The 11,421-nt window shown below is 35.1% G+C and overlaps 1 pseudogene; it reads left to right on the top strand.

Annotated features, from left to right (window-relative positions):
* The first annotated feature begins 3,707 nt into the window (after positions 1 to 3,707).
* Positions 3,708 to 11,421, top strand: LOC142551985 (uncharacterized; annotated as a pseudogene).

The raw sequence follows: 11,421 nt of genomic DNA, 5'->3' as shown, positions 1-11,421 counted from the left end.
CACACCATGTGTCTTTTTTCATTTTTGCAAGTTCTATAGACTTCCCCTATAATGTGTTCGCTCCAGTTTCATCTCTGCAAAATGGAAATGCACCCCTCCTTTTTATACAGTCGCTTCTTGGTTGGCGTGTATAGTTACATCTTTCTTGTATGTATATGTCAACCTGAGGAATCGTACATTAAAGTGAAGTGTATGTCAGTGGCTACAAACAGTACGCATTTATGTTTCGTATGCTATTTTCGTCGGATCATTACATAATAAATTAAACAAATGAAATATTTGTGATTTTTTTTTATTTTTTTATGAAGGCAAAGATTTGTTACAATTGATCTCAATTTCGAGATCTAATCTCAGTCTTACATATCTTTTTTTAAGGTGGTATTTGTAAAAAAAAATAACATATTTTAAATGTTTCAAAGCTTCAAGGAATTGACAATGAGACAATCTACGACTGTTAAACCCGTGCTGGACAGATAGAAAAAATTGAAAGATTTTAAAAATCGAAGTTCAATTCTTTGAGCCAGCTTTAAAAATCGGGTGTGTATCATAAATCAACTTTATACACCAAGTATAGCTCATCTGTAGTGTACCTTTTTGCAACAGCCACCGTTATTGAACTTGGACCTAACTCAACCCCAAAAGCTAGCTCTTGGGGCTGAGTTAGGTCCAAATCTCATTCTTAACATGATATCAGAGCCAGGTTCCACCGTTATGTGTTGGACTGCCTATAATTAGGCCACCCGTTCTGCCCATAATTGGGTCATTTGTAAACTCCACGTTCCAGATGTTCATTTCCTGGGCGTGAGAGGGGTGTGTTAATTGTCCCACATCGGTTGGATATATAACCTTGGAGTTGTATATATGGGCTTGGACAATCCTCCCCCCCTTGAGCTAGCTTTTGGGGCTGAGTTAGGTCCAAGTCTCATTCTTAACAGACAATCTCCACAAATGTTACCGACACAAAAAATTACTCTCAATTCATAGATCGCCACATCTAATTTATGTTTGTACTTTTTATATATTTATTTATTTTCTATATTTTGTCAATATTTTAATATTTGAATTTCAGAACAAGCATCCAACTACATTCTCAAATGGAAAAAATCCCATAAATTTTATACGACTTTTTTTTCTACTTTATGACATTTCAATTATCACAATTATATATATATAATTTGAAATTCGGAACTTATTTTATAAAAATGTTAAATATTATTTTGTCGTTTATTAAAAAATACGCAATCTATATATATAATAATATTAAAATTCACGCACACCATGTTTATAAAAGTATAACATAATCTTGTTAATTATGTAAACAAGGAAGAAATAGTGAATATATTTTGTGTGGATTTGACCCGAGGGCACTTCGTTTAATTTATCACTCACCGACAACGAGACGCTCCAATTTTGCATTAAAATCCGCCGTAATATGTGCAATTGCCTTGTGTCATGCACTTCCTACAAATTAACTAGTCAACCATTAACCTCTGTTTTTAAAATTATTATTATATTCAGAAACTTGCTTTTTTCCGACATAAATTAATTTGGGAATTCTGTTCCATTTTCCAAAAGTTCTTTGCTTTATGGGCCAATAAAAATAGTGACAATGCTTTTTCCGTAATTTTATTTTGACTTGTTGTAATTTTGATATGTTATCAGAATTGAGTTTTTTTTTTCAATTTTGATTATTTGTTTTTCAACTCTAGTCATTTTTCATTAAAGTATTTAAGCGACGATGAATATATTAGCACATGCAGAAAAATATTAAAATTGAAAAAAAAATAACATACTAGAGTTGAAATTTGATAAGATGAGACCAAAATATCAAATATCCACATATATATATATATATATATATATATATATATATATATATATATATCAGTCTCACAAAATAGGATCCGTGAGACCGTCTCACACACACACACACATATATATATATATTAAACGTTATTTTTTTAGGAAATTAAATGCCTATTCAAATTAGAGCAAATGATTTCGGTTCTTTCTACTCATTTACATGAAATCGATGTTAGTAAGAGAGCAAAACATAGAGTATATTTTGAAAATGTCATTAAATGAGATGGATACACTCTTTGGGCCAATAAAAATTTGGACCAAAAATAAGCAGCTAGGGTCCAATAACATATAAGATACAGAGCCCATAAAAGCTCAAACAGTCTCTATTTTCTTTTTGCTACGATAACTTTCACTTCCCATAATATCTCCATTTCATTCTCCGATTCTCGCGTTGGTTTCAATCCTCGTAAGATATTTATTTTCAACTAGTGTCTTCTCTCAAGCGATGCGTATATGTATATTAATTTATTTTTGTGAAATTCGAGAGATTGTATTAAAATCTAAAAAGTCAAAAAAAAAAAAATTATGATAATTTTTATGTACGAGCGATATTTAATTTAAAAATTCAAAAAATATTTAATGTTTTTTTTTTAAATACAAATAAAATATTTCATAATTTGAGTAAAAAAATCATATTTTTTTTGTTTATAAGAAAACATAACATAACTCCGAAACTAGTTAGGTATTAATGATAAGAAGATCAAATCCTATCAGAAACGATATCGGGCTATATCAACAAGTGTTGAGATAGGTTTATCTTGTGCACAAAAAGACAACGGTTGCAAATTTCATTATCATAAAAATAAAATAAAATAAAATAAATTTCAAATTTCTCAGATGAAATATAAAAAATATAAAACCATGAACAGTTCAGCCGCGGCTCTAGAATGATATCTGGTCCAGTCAAATATTGTTTACACCAGGAACCATATATTTAAAGTCTAAATTACGTGGCTACTTTTTTACCACCTTAATTTAGATCCAAACCATTCAGGTTTAAGTACCTAATATTGAAAGAAAATAATAAAGATAAAGCAAAAAATTGGATGTGTAATTAGTAAATCTTAAACATATGCATTACAATATCTCACAAACCAAAAAACTTGCAAAATACTGACTATCTAGAAGCTTTAAGTTAGTTTAAAACCTTGGACTGTTCCAATATCATCATCGAATCTGACGCAATTTTGGTCATTGAAACGTTGAATAGTTTGTAGTCAGATTCTTCTAGTCTATGTTTAATCGTATAATATTGTAAATTTCTAGTTATAGAATTTTCTTCATTACAGTTTGTTTTTGTTTTTAGATTAGTCAATCAAGTTGTTCTTGCTCTTGCTCATAAAGCTGCTTACATGTTTTGTCACATCTCGACATTTTTTTTTATTATATATGGGGCTTAACTGAATAGCTCTAATTTATGTCATGATATATTCGTAAAATAATGGTAGGTACTTTTTATGATATATATGAAAAATAAATTTTTTTATATTATATAAATTTATAAAAAAAAATTAAGAATTTCTATAACAGAGACAGAATAGTGTCTTGGTCTGTTTTTGGATCTTTCAATTTTGTCCTTATGTGATATCAATATTACACTTTGGTTTTTATTTATTTTTAATTTCAACAAACGCTTTGTTTTTTTTTTTTTAATTACGACAATTCAAATAACATTTTAATCCCTCGATAGTTTGACAAAGTTCATTTTAATCCTTATATAATTATACAATTTTTTTTACACCTATATTCTACCCTACCTCTCGATTCAAACGCTTCGTTGTCCCATTAAAATCCACATTCGTTTTTCTTCGTATCATTACAGCGTTGGAATTGACCATCAAGTCCTCACGTTTGTTCCTTGTCACCTCGCCGCTATATTCTCTCTCGCCTATTCAACACAGGATTATTCCTACGTAGTCCTATTGTCTATCTGACAACGAAAAGGCGCTGTCTTTTTTTTTTTTAATCTCTGTACTGATATTACCATTCCATATATCTCCACTTTCCAAAGTCGAGCTGTAAAAGTACGAACCGAGATCTACCGTTTGCCAAAAAGCCTGAGCTCCGTTGATATTTTGATTGTCGCTTTCAATTTCTTCCGATCAGGCTGCTCAGGTACTTGTACTGATTCGATTGAGATTTTTTGTTATTTTTTTTCCTGGCGATGAAGGGTTTTCTCTTTGATGTTGTGGCGGCTAGTCAACTTTGTTGACTCTTGTTCTGATTTTCTGTTTATAGTGGGGAAATTAATTTGCTTGTTTACCTGATCTGATGGTGTCGAATTTGGTAATTTTGGGGTTGGACTGTGATTGAATTGGTTGGTTCTCTGATAGTCAGTGGTGATTGTTCGAAAAGTGGGGAGATTTGTGTAATTATCGTATTAAGATGGCGAATAGGCTGAAGGAGGATGAGAAGAATGAGAGGTTTATAAGGAATCTTCTCAAGCTTCCTGAGAATCGCAGGTGTATTAACTGCAATAGCCTGGTACGGTTCTTTCTTCTTTTACTGTTCTTGATTTGCCGTGATTGGATTTTCATCGTTCTTTGTGGAGTGTGTTATCTTAGTTGAAATGCTTGATTACTTGGATGGTATCGGAACCAGTTTCTTAAAGTTAAAGGTTCGCTCGAATAATTTGGAAAGCATACAATATTATGAATTGAGGTGCAATTGGTGCTTATATGTAAAATGGGCCACTAATGAAGTAGTTAAAAACGAAAAGATAGCCATGATATTTTTGTTGGTGGCTTATGTCTCGAATTTTCTTAAAGTATGTGACAAAAGTGCGTGCATTGTTTGTTTAATGATTCTTAGTTTATCAATCCAAGAAATTTGTCCTCCGAATTGTTATTTTAACAAGGGACAACATTGTATACAACACCACATCCATTTATTATACTTTGATTTTAGCGTTTACATTTCTGGAGTCGGGCTTTGGCTTAGTTGAATTGGTTCATGTTGTGGTGATATCTGACTTTGACACTTGGGAGCAAGTATTCGGTGAGCAGTCAAATCGGTTGCCTTTGATTCCCACTAGTTGCAAGGTGCAATTATAGATGGGGCATAGTTGGCTATTGACAAATGTCCCTTGCCAATAAAGCGGTCGAAGTATGATGCTTAGTTTGATGCACCGTTTTAAAGAGATTTTAGTAGTACGATTATGTTAGTTATAGGCTTTTTGTTAAAGCAGCAAATGCTTAATCTTACTGTTTTTAATAGTGTTTCTTTTGTGCATCATTGTGGAACAAGTCTAGATGATATATTTCATAGCATACAAATTTTTGAGTATCTTTAGTTTTTAGACAGGGTTAAAAAAAAGAGGAATAGGTGTGGTTCAATAGATGCCAGTTTACCTTTTGTACTTTGGATAAGTCTAATGGCTGAGTTTCACCATTCATTTACTCCTAGGAGCATGGTGGTTTTCAGAACATGCATTTTGATTCTTTTGTCCTGCTGTAATCTTTTGGGTGCATGGAGCTAACTGTTTTCTTTTCTGCACATCAGGGGCCCCAATATGTGTGCACTAATTTTTCAACATTTATTTGCACAACCTGCAGCGGAATACAGTAAGTCACAATGAGTTTCACTCTTGCATCATCGAATGTCAATTTGCTAACATGGTTAATGGTACTGTTCTCTGTGGAGTTTCACTTTCACTATGAGTATTTTTGACGTTAATTATGCATTTGAAAATATGTGCAGCCGAGAGTTCACACACCGAGTGAAGTCCGTATCTATGGCTAAATTTACCCCACAAGAAGTTAGTTCCCTTCAAGGAGGGGGCAACGCGGTATACAATCAACCATTCTCTTTCTGCTAGGATTATGCAGTTTTTTGGGTTTGTTTAGGTGTCCCGTCCCTCATTGCTTTTTTTTTTTCATGTTTGTTCTGTCCCAAATAGAGTGCTAGAGAAATTTATCTGAAGGAATGGGACTCCCAGCGTAATTCTCTACCTGATGCGAGGTTAACAATGAAATATTCCTGCACATGAGTTCTGAAATTGAATCTTTGTGTTCAGTTAATGTTTACTTTATTTATCATTGTTGTTTTAAATTTACGTGTTTCAGTAACACAGAGAGGTTACGTGATTTTATCAAGCACGTTTACGTGGATAGAAGATATACCGGTGAGAGGAACTCGGAAAAGCCTCTGAGAGCAAAGATGGTATACCTCATTATATTAAAGTCAATTTTTATGATGATTTCTTAGAGCAAAATTTGGGAGCTTCTCTATGAAATGTTTTAATATGCATATGGTATCACCCAGGGAGAAACTGAGGATTTCAGTGGGAATAGGAGGATAGACAATAATCAAGGAGGTTCTCGAAGTCCACCTTATGAGGAAACTTTTGAGCGTCGTCAAGATAGGGCTAGTGTTGGTGGAAGAAGTCCAGGATATGATCAAGACAATAAGCAAACTGGTGATTATAAACGAAGTCCTCTTCGTGCTGAAGTGTTCAATGACTGGAGACGCGAGGATAGATTTGGTAATGGAAGGAGGTCTGATGATGGAAATTCTGATGGAAGTTCTAAGCTTGGAGGTAGATCACCAGATAATCAAAGAGACTCAGACATGTCCAGCCCGCCTGTGGTCCGTCCTGTTAGAGATATTTTAGGAGAAAATGCTGACTCCTCTTCGAGTTATTGAACCTCCTCCAAAAGTCTTTGGTGGCAAGTCAACAGATGGTTCAGCACATACTCAGGTAAGATCTTCCTGCACACGTGCATTGGTATGTTTATTTCTCAGTTTCTAAAAAGCGGCCGGCGGGCAGCCACTCACCGGCTGCCGCCTAGGAGGGTTTTCTTTTTTACCTAAATATCTAATTTTTTATCTTTGCATCTCTCCAAAAATTCCACTATATAGGATTCAAACTTAAGCCGTCTAGGTGGGTTTTTTTCCACCTAAATATCTAATTTTTTTGTTTATTTCCGTATTTTTCCAAGAATTCCTATATATTGGATTCAAACTCAAAATTAATGACATGTTTTTTCTCTTTATACTATACAAATTGATTGAAAAATTCGTCAAACAATCTTTTTAAAAAAATAAAAAAATTTTAAAAATAAAAAAATTCTATATATATTACATCAGGCAGCCGTCTAAGCGATTTCTAAAAATCGTTCACCACCCAGATGGAACTTTGCCATGTCCAAGTTCTAGGCTTGCATTGTTGAAAGAAAAAGAGTGTGTCTTGGTATTTTGAGTTTTTCCGACTGCTGTGTATTTATAAAGTTCAGGAGGTATAAAATGGGTTGCATGGGGAAGAAGATTATAGTGCAGTTATATGGAACTTATATCAAAGCAACTTTTATTATTTACTTTCATGGGAGATGAGATCAATTAATGTTATCCTTGTATTCTTGATATTAATTGCAATTTATCTGTTCTATCCTTCTACCACAACTACTATATATTCACAGCTGTTTTTGTCCAAATCATCTTCATCTTCTTATTCTTAACGTAGAAAATGAGTGGCTGACAGTTTCTTTTTCAGAGCACTGCATCCTCCAGTAGCTTGGCGTCCTCGGAGGGGAATCCATCTATGATCAAAGTAGAGGCTTCATTCATTGATTTTGATTCTGTTCCTGAACCTGTAGTGGCAGCAACTGTCCCTCAAACACAACATTCACCTACAAATGCAGCTCCTGTGCAGCAGATAACATCTAGTGATAACAATTGGGCAAATTTTGATTCATTTCCTGAGGTGAAAGTTCGGACGCCGGTTTCAAACTCAGTGGAATCTTTACTTTCAGAGTTGTCAATTGAAGTATCTACATCTGGTCCCCCCGCCCTTGCGAGCAAGTCATCACCTTTCCTTTCTAGTGGCTCAGAGGGCTTATCTCTTGGGTCAAACTATGGAAGCGTTGCTCGTCCATCGTTCTTTCCCTCACATGGTACAAGCTCGTTTGCTAATGCTCCCACTGGAGGGCAATGGCCTATCCCGGATACTCATCAGGATTCTATGTTCCCTGGTGCTAGTGGCCTGTCTGTTCCTCAATCAGTGGCTACTATCAATGCAACTTCAAGCGACAAGGTATGCCTAGTAAAGCATGGTATATATTCCATTTCTTTTGATCTACTTGAGAATTTTAATCTGTCTCCTGGGATTCTGCAGCCGTTGAATCCACTTGTTGGACCAATTTCCCATGGCCACCCCGGTGCAGCAATTTCTCAAGCGGGACAAGCCACTACTAATCCATTAATGGGTTCAGCTTTTGGATTTTCTTCAGAACCTACATTGGAGGAAAAATCTGGTGGAAGGAAAGAACTGCCTGCTGATTTATTTTCAATGACCAATTCTTATTTTCCACCTCCAGTTTCTGGCTGGTACTCAGGTTCCCCATATGTTGCTAGGGTCCCTATGCACTATAACATGCCAATGGTAACTTTATAATCTTTTTATTCTCAATCATGCCACCATTTTTATTTCAAAGGAATCTGTGCGTGATTGAATTTTGCATCTGTGATTGGCAATATACATTTTACCTCCCTAATCAATTTGATAACTGCCCTTATCAACAATCACCCACTTATTATCGACACTGACAATAATATCATTGCTTATTGAATTAGGGTCAGGTCCTAATCTTCTTATTGCATAAAGCAAATGGATCTTATCTTTCCAACTGCCTACACCACCTCATATCTCACCTGTCAATACCAATTCTCTGTGCTGTGAACGTCCTTCGTCGTCCTCAGCTTTACCTACAATATCAACGATAATTGCAAAGGTCGAGGCTTTCCATGTGTTAATTTGTACCCAAAATTTTGCCACCAATTACTACGGCCATTGATTGAGGTTTATATAGATGATCCTAGTGGAAAGAAACCATTTGAGTGCTAACAAGAAATTTATCAGCTCTTAAACAATGGGAAACCCCATCCTGCATTTTTTAAAACTTGAGCTCACATGACCGCCAAGACATTAGAAATGGCCTCATTTGCTTCTACCTGTGGATGAGCTAGTACTGCTACCTCATCTTGACCATATTCCTCACGATCTAGCCAATCTAGTGTTAGGGTGGATGGCAATGATGGAAGTAAAAAATGGAGGAAATCTCCCAATGGTTCTAGTGGCTTGTGCCATAAAACCAGTACAATGTTAAATAAAATAAAATAAAGTTGAATGTCATTTAGAGGCTAAAACTATTAAGCCTATATCATAATTGAGAAAATGGTGTGTGAGATTCATCTCATCATCTAACAAGCAACGTGTATTAAATGTATTTTTGAAATTTTTGAGGGTTTTCCCATCTAAGATATTTGCCACTGGGACATTTGTTCCCTCTTAATTTTCTTATGGAAGTAATTGCTATTGAACTTTTTTTATTTTGTTTAGTGAATTGAATATCATTTACAAACGCTATGGTTTTATTCATTTTCAGGCGGTACCTAATTTCCAGCAAGTGCCAAGATCTACAAATCCTTTCGATTCTAGGAACGAGCGGGCTCCTGTTCCAGCACCAACAGTATGTTCGTGTTCTGGTTTAATTGATTTTAGAATATCGTAACGATGCTTCACATAATTCTTTAATGTGGACCCAGGTTTGAATCATAGATTGATGTTTTTACATAAATCACCCTGAAAATGTAGGTTAATGAGATGCTACAATAGGGTATTACCTGCACTATAGATCCAATGGCCACATCATAAAATAAAATTAACCCAATAGCGAACGTTGGATCTGTTTTGATGGTAATGTTCTCGGTGGAGCAAGAACTCAATTGGTAATGTATGTAAGATATTAATGACAGATGCAACTCTGTTGTCAATGTAAAAAAACGTCATCCATTTTTCATTAAATCCATATCAGTTTCTGAATCAGTTGACTCAACTCCAAAAGCTAGCTCAAGGGGGGATTGTCCAAGTCCATATATGCAATTCTCATGAAACTTATCTAACCGATGTGGGACAATTAACACACATCCCTCATGCCCAGGAATGAATATATGGAGCGTGAAGTTTACAAATGACCCAATTATGGACAGTCCAACATATAACAGTGGAACCTAAGGTCTGATATCATGTTGAGATTGGGACTTGGACCTAACTCAACCCCAAAAGCTGAGAAGGATTGTTCAATTCCATATATGCAACTCTCAGTGAGTTTATCTAACCGATGCGGGACAACTAACAAGCATATACCTAAAAATACACCTCCCATTCTATAGATGCACCTGATAACATTGAGGTTTAAAAGTGATTAAATAAGGGTTTGCTGATAACCAAGTTCTTGTTAAAGTTGTGGAATCGGAAGAGATGGGCAAGTAGTCCTTTAAATATTTGTTAATCAATTTCTGGTTATTGTGATCTGAATCCATTTCTTCCATGTGATGTGAAAGGTGTGTGAAATACACTTGTATTCTAAGGAAGGAGTTCACTTTCCAAACAGAATGAGTTCATATAAGATGTATATGGTCATACATTAGGTTTATTGACCACAAACTAATAAGTAATAACTAGCTGACTATCAGCATCGTCCATTTCTACTCGTTTTTTTTTATCTTTTGTAAATTATCTTATCATTTTGCTGCAGTTTCCTTCAGTGGGGTCCTTGGTACCCAAAAGTGCACCTGCGTCAGGCTTACTTCGCGCCTCGAGTCTTGGTACTCCGTCATCTTTTCCATCATCAATGCACACTCAGTCGCCACCATTTACACAATCAATCCCTCCAAGTAAATAATCTACTTAATATCTTTCATTTCGTTGGAGCAGAATACCATATATTTTTTCCATGTTTCATCATTTTCTTAATTGTTTTATCAGCTCCATTCTTTGGACAAGAACTAAGTGGCAGCACAGCTCACAGGTAAGATTATTCTACAGGAATAGTCTGCTAAGCGTCTGCCACCATGTATGTTGGTCAAAAAATGATATAATTAGTATTTCACCTTTGATTTACGCTTATAATATATGCCACACTTATTAACACCTTCCGAAATTTCCCAGGCCATTTGGACAAAGCCAACAATTTGGTGGACTACATTCTGCTCCGGGTAACTTCACCTCCACAGGTGGAAACCCATTCGGCTAAAAATGGAGCTGAACTGAAATAACTTTGGTACGAGCACCATGTTACTTTATTTCATCTCTTTCTAGACTGTATTGTAAGATTTCTACTCACGGTGGTGAAACCTACTGTATTCACAACTGGACAAAAGGTTCAATTTTCCTTCTCGACGTTACTGCAAAACGAAGTTAAAGTATCGGATCACGGGGTCAGCAATGGTAACAAAATGATCGAATAAAGTGTATCGTCATGTAGCACATTTTCTTGGCGATGTTGCTCTCCGAGCATTTGTAGCATATCTTTATTTGCTAGTTTGTTGTATTTTGGTGAGTTTTCTTTAGTTTGACAGATTCATCGACTTTGTAGGGTATAGATGTGTATTGATATTTCATATTCTTTGTCAAGTGAACTACATATGATGATGGTGTATTGTGTGACCAAAACTGTCCAGTGTTATGTCGTATCTCTTTTATTGTGTTTTATTTTTAAATGTTAAATCAGTAGATTTGGAAGTGTATATTTTGATATTGTTAAATGTGTGATTTCTCAA

The sequence above is a fragment of the Primulina tabacum genome, chromosome 7 (assembly GCF_025594145.1).
Source record: "Primulina tabacum isolate GXHZ01 chromosome 7, ASM2559414v2, whole genome shotgun sequence".
NCBI lineage: Eukaryota > Viridiplantae > Streptophyta > Magnoliopsida > Lamiales > Gesneriaceae > Primulina > Primulina tabacum.
Note: the sequence above shows the minus strand (reverse complement) of the source record. Positions and strands in the feature narration are given on the sequence as shown.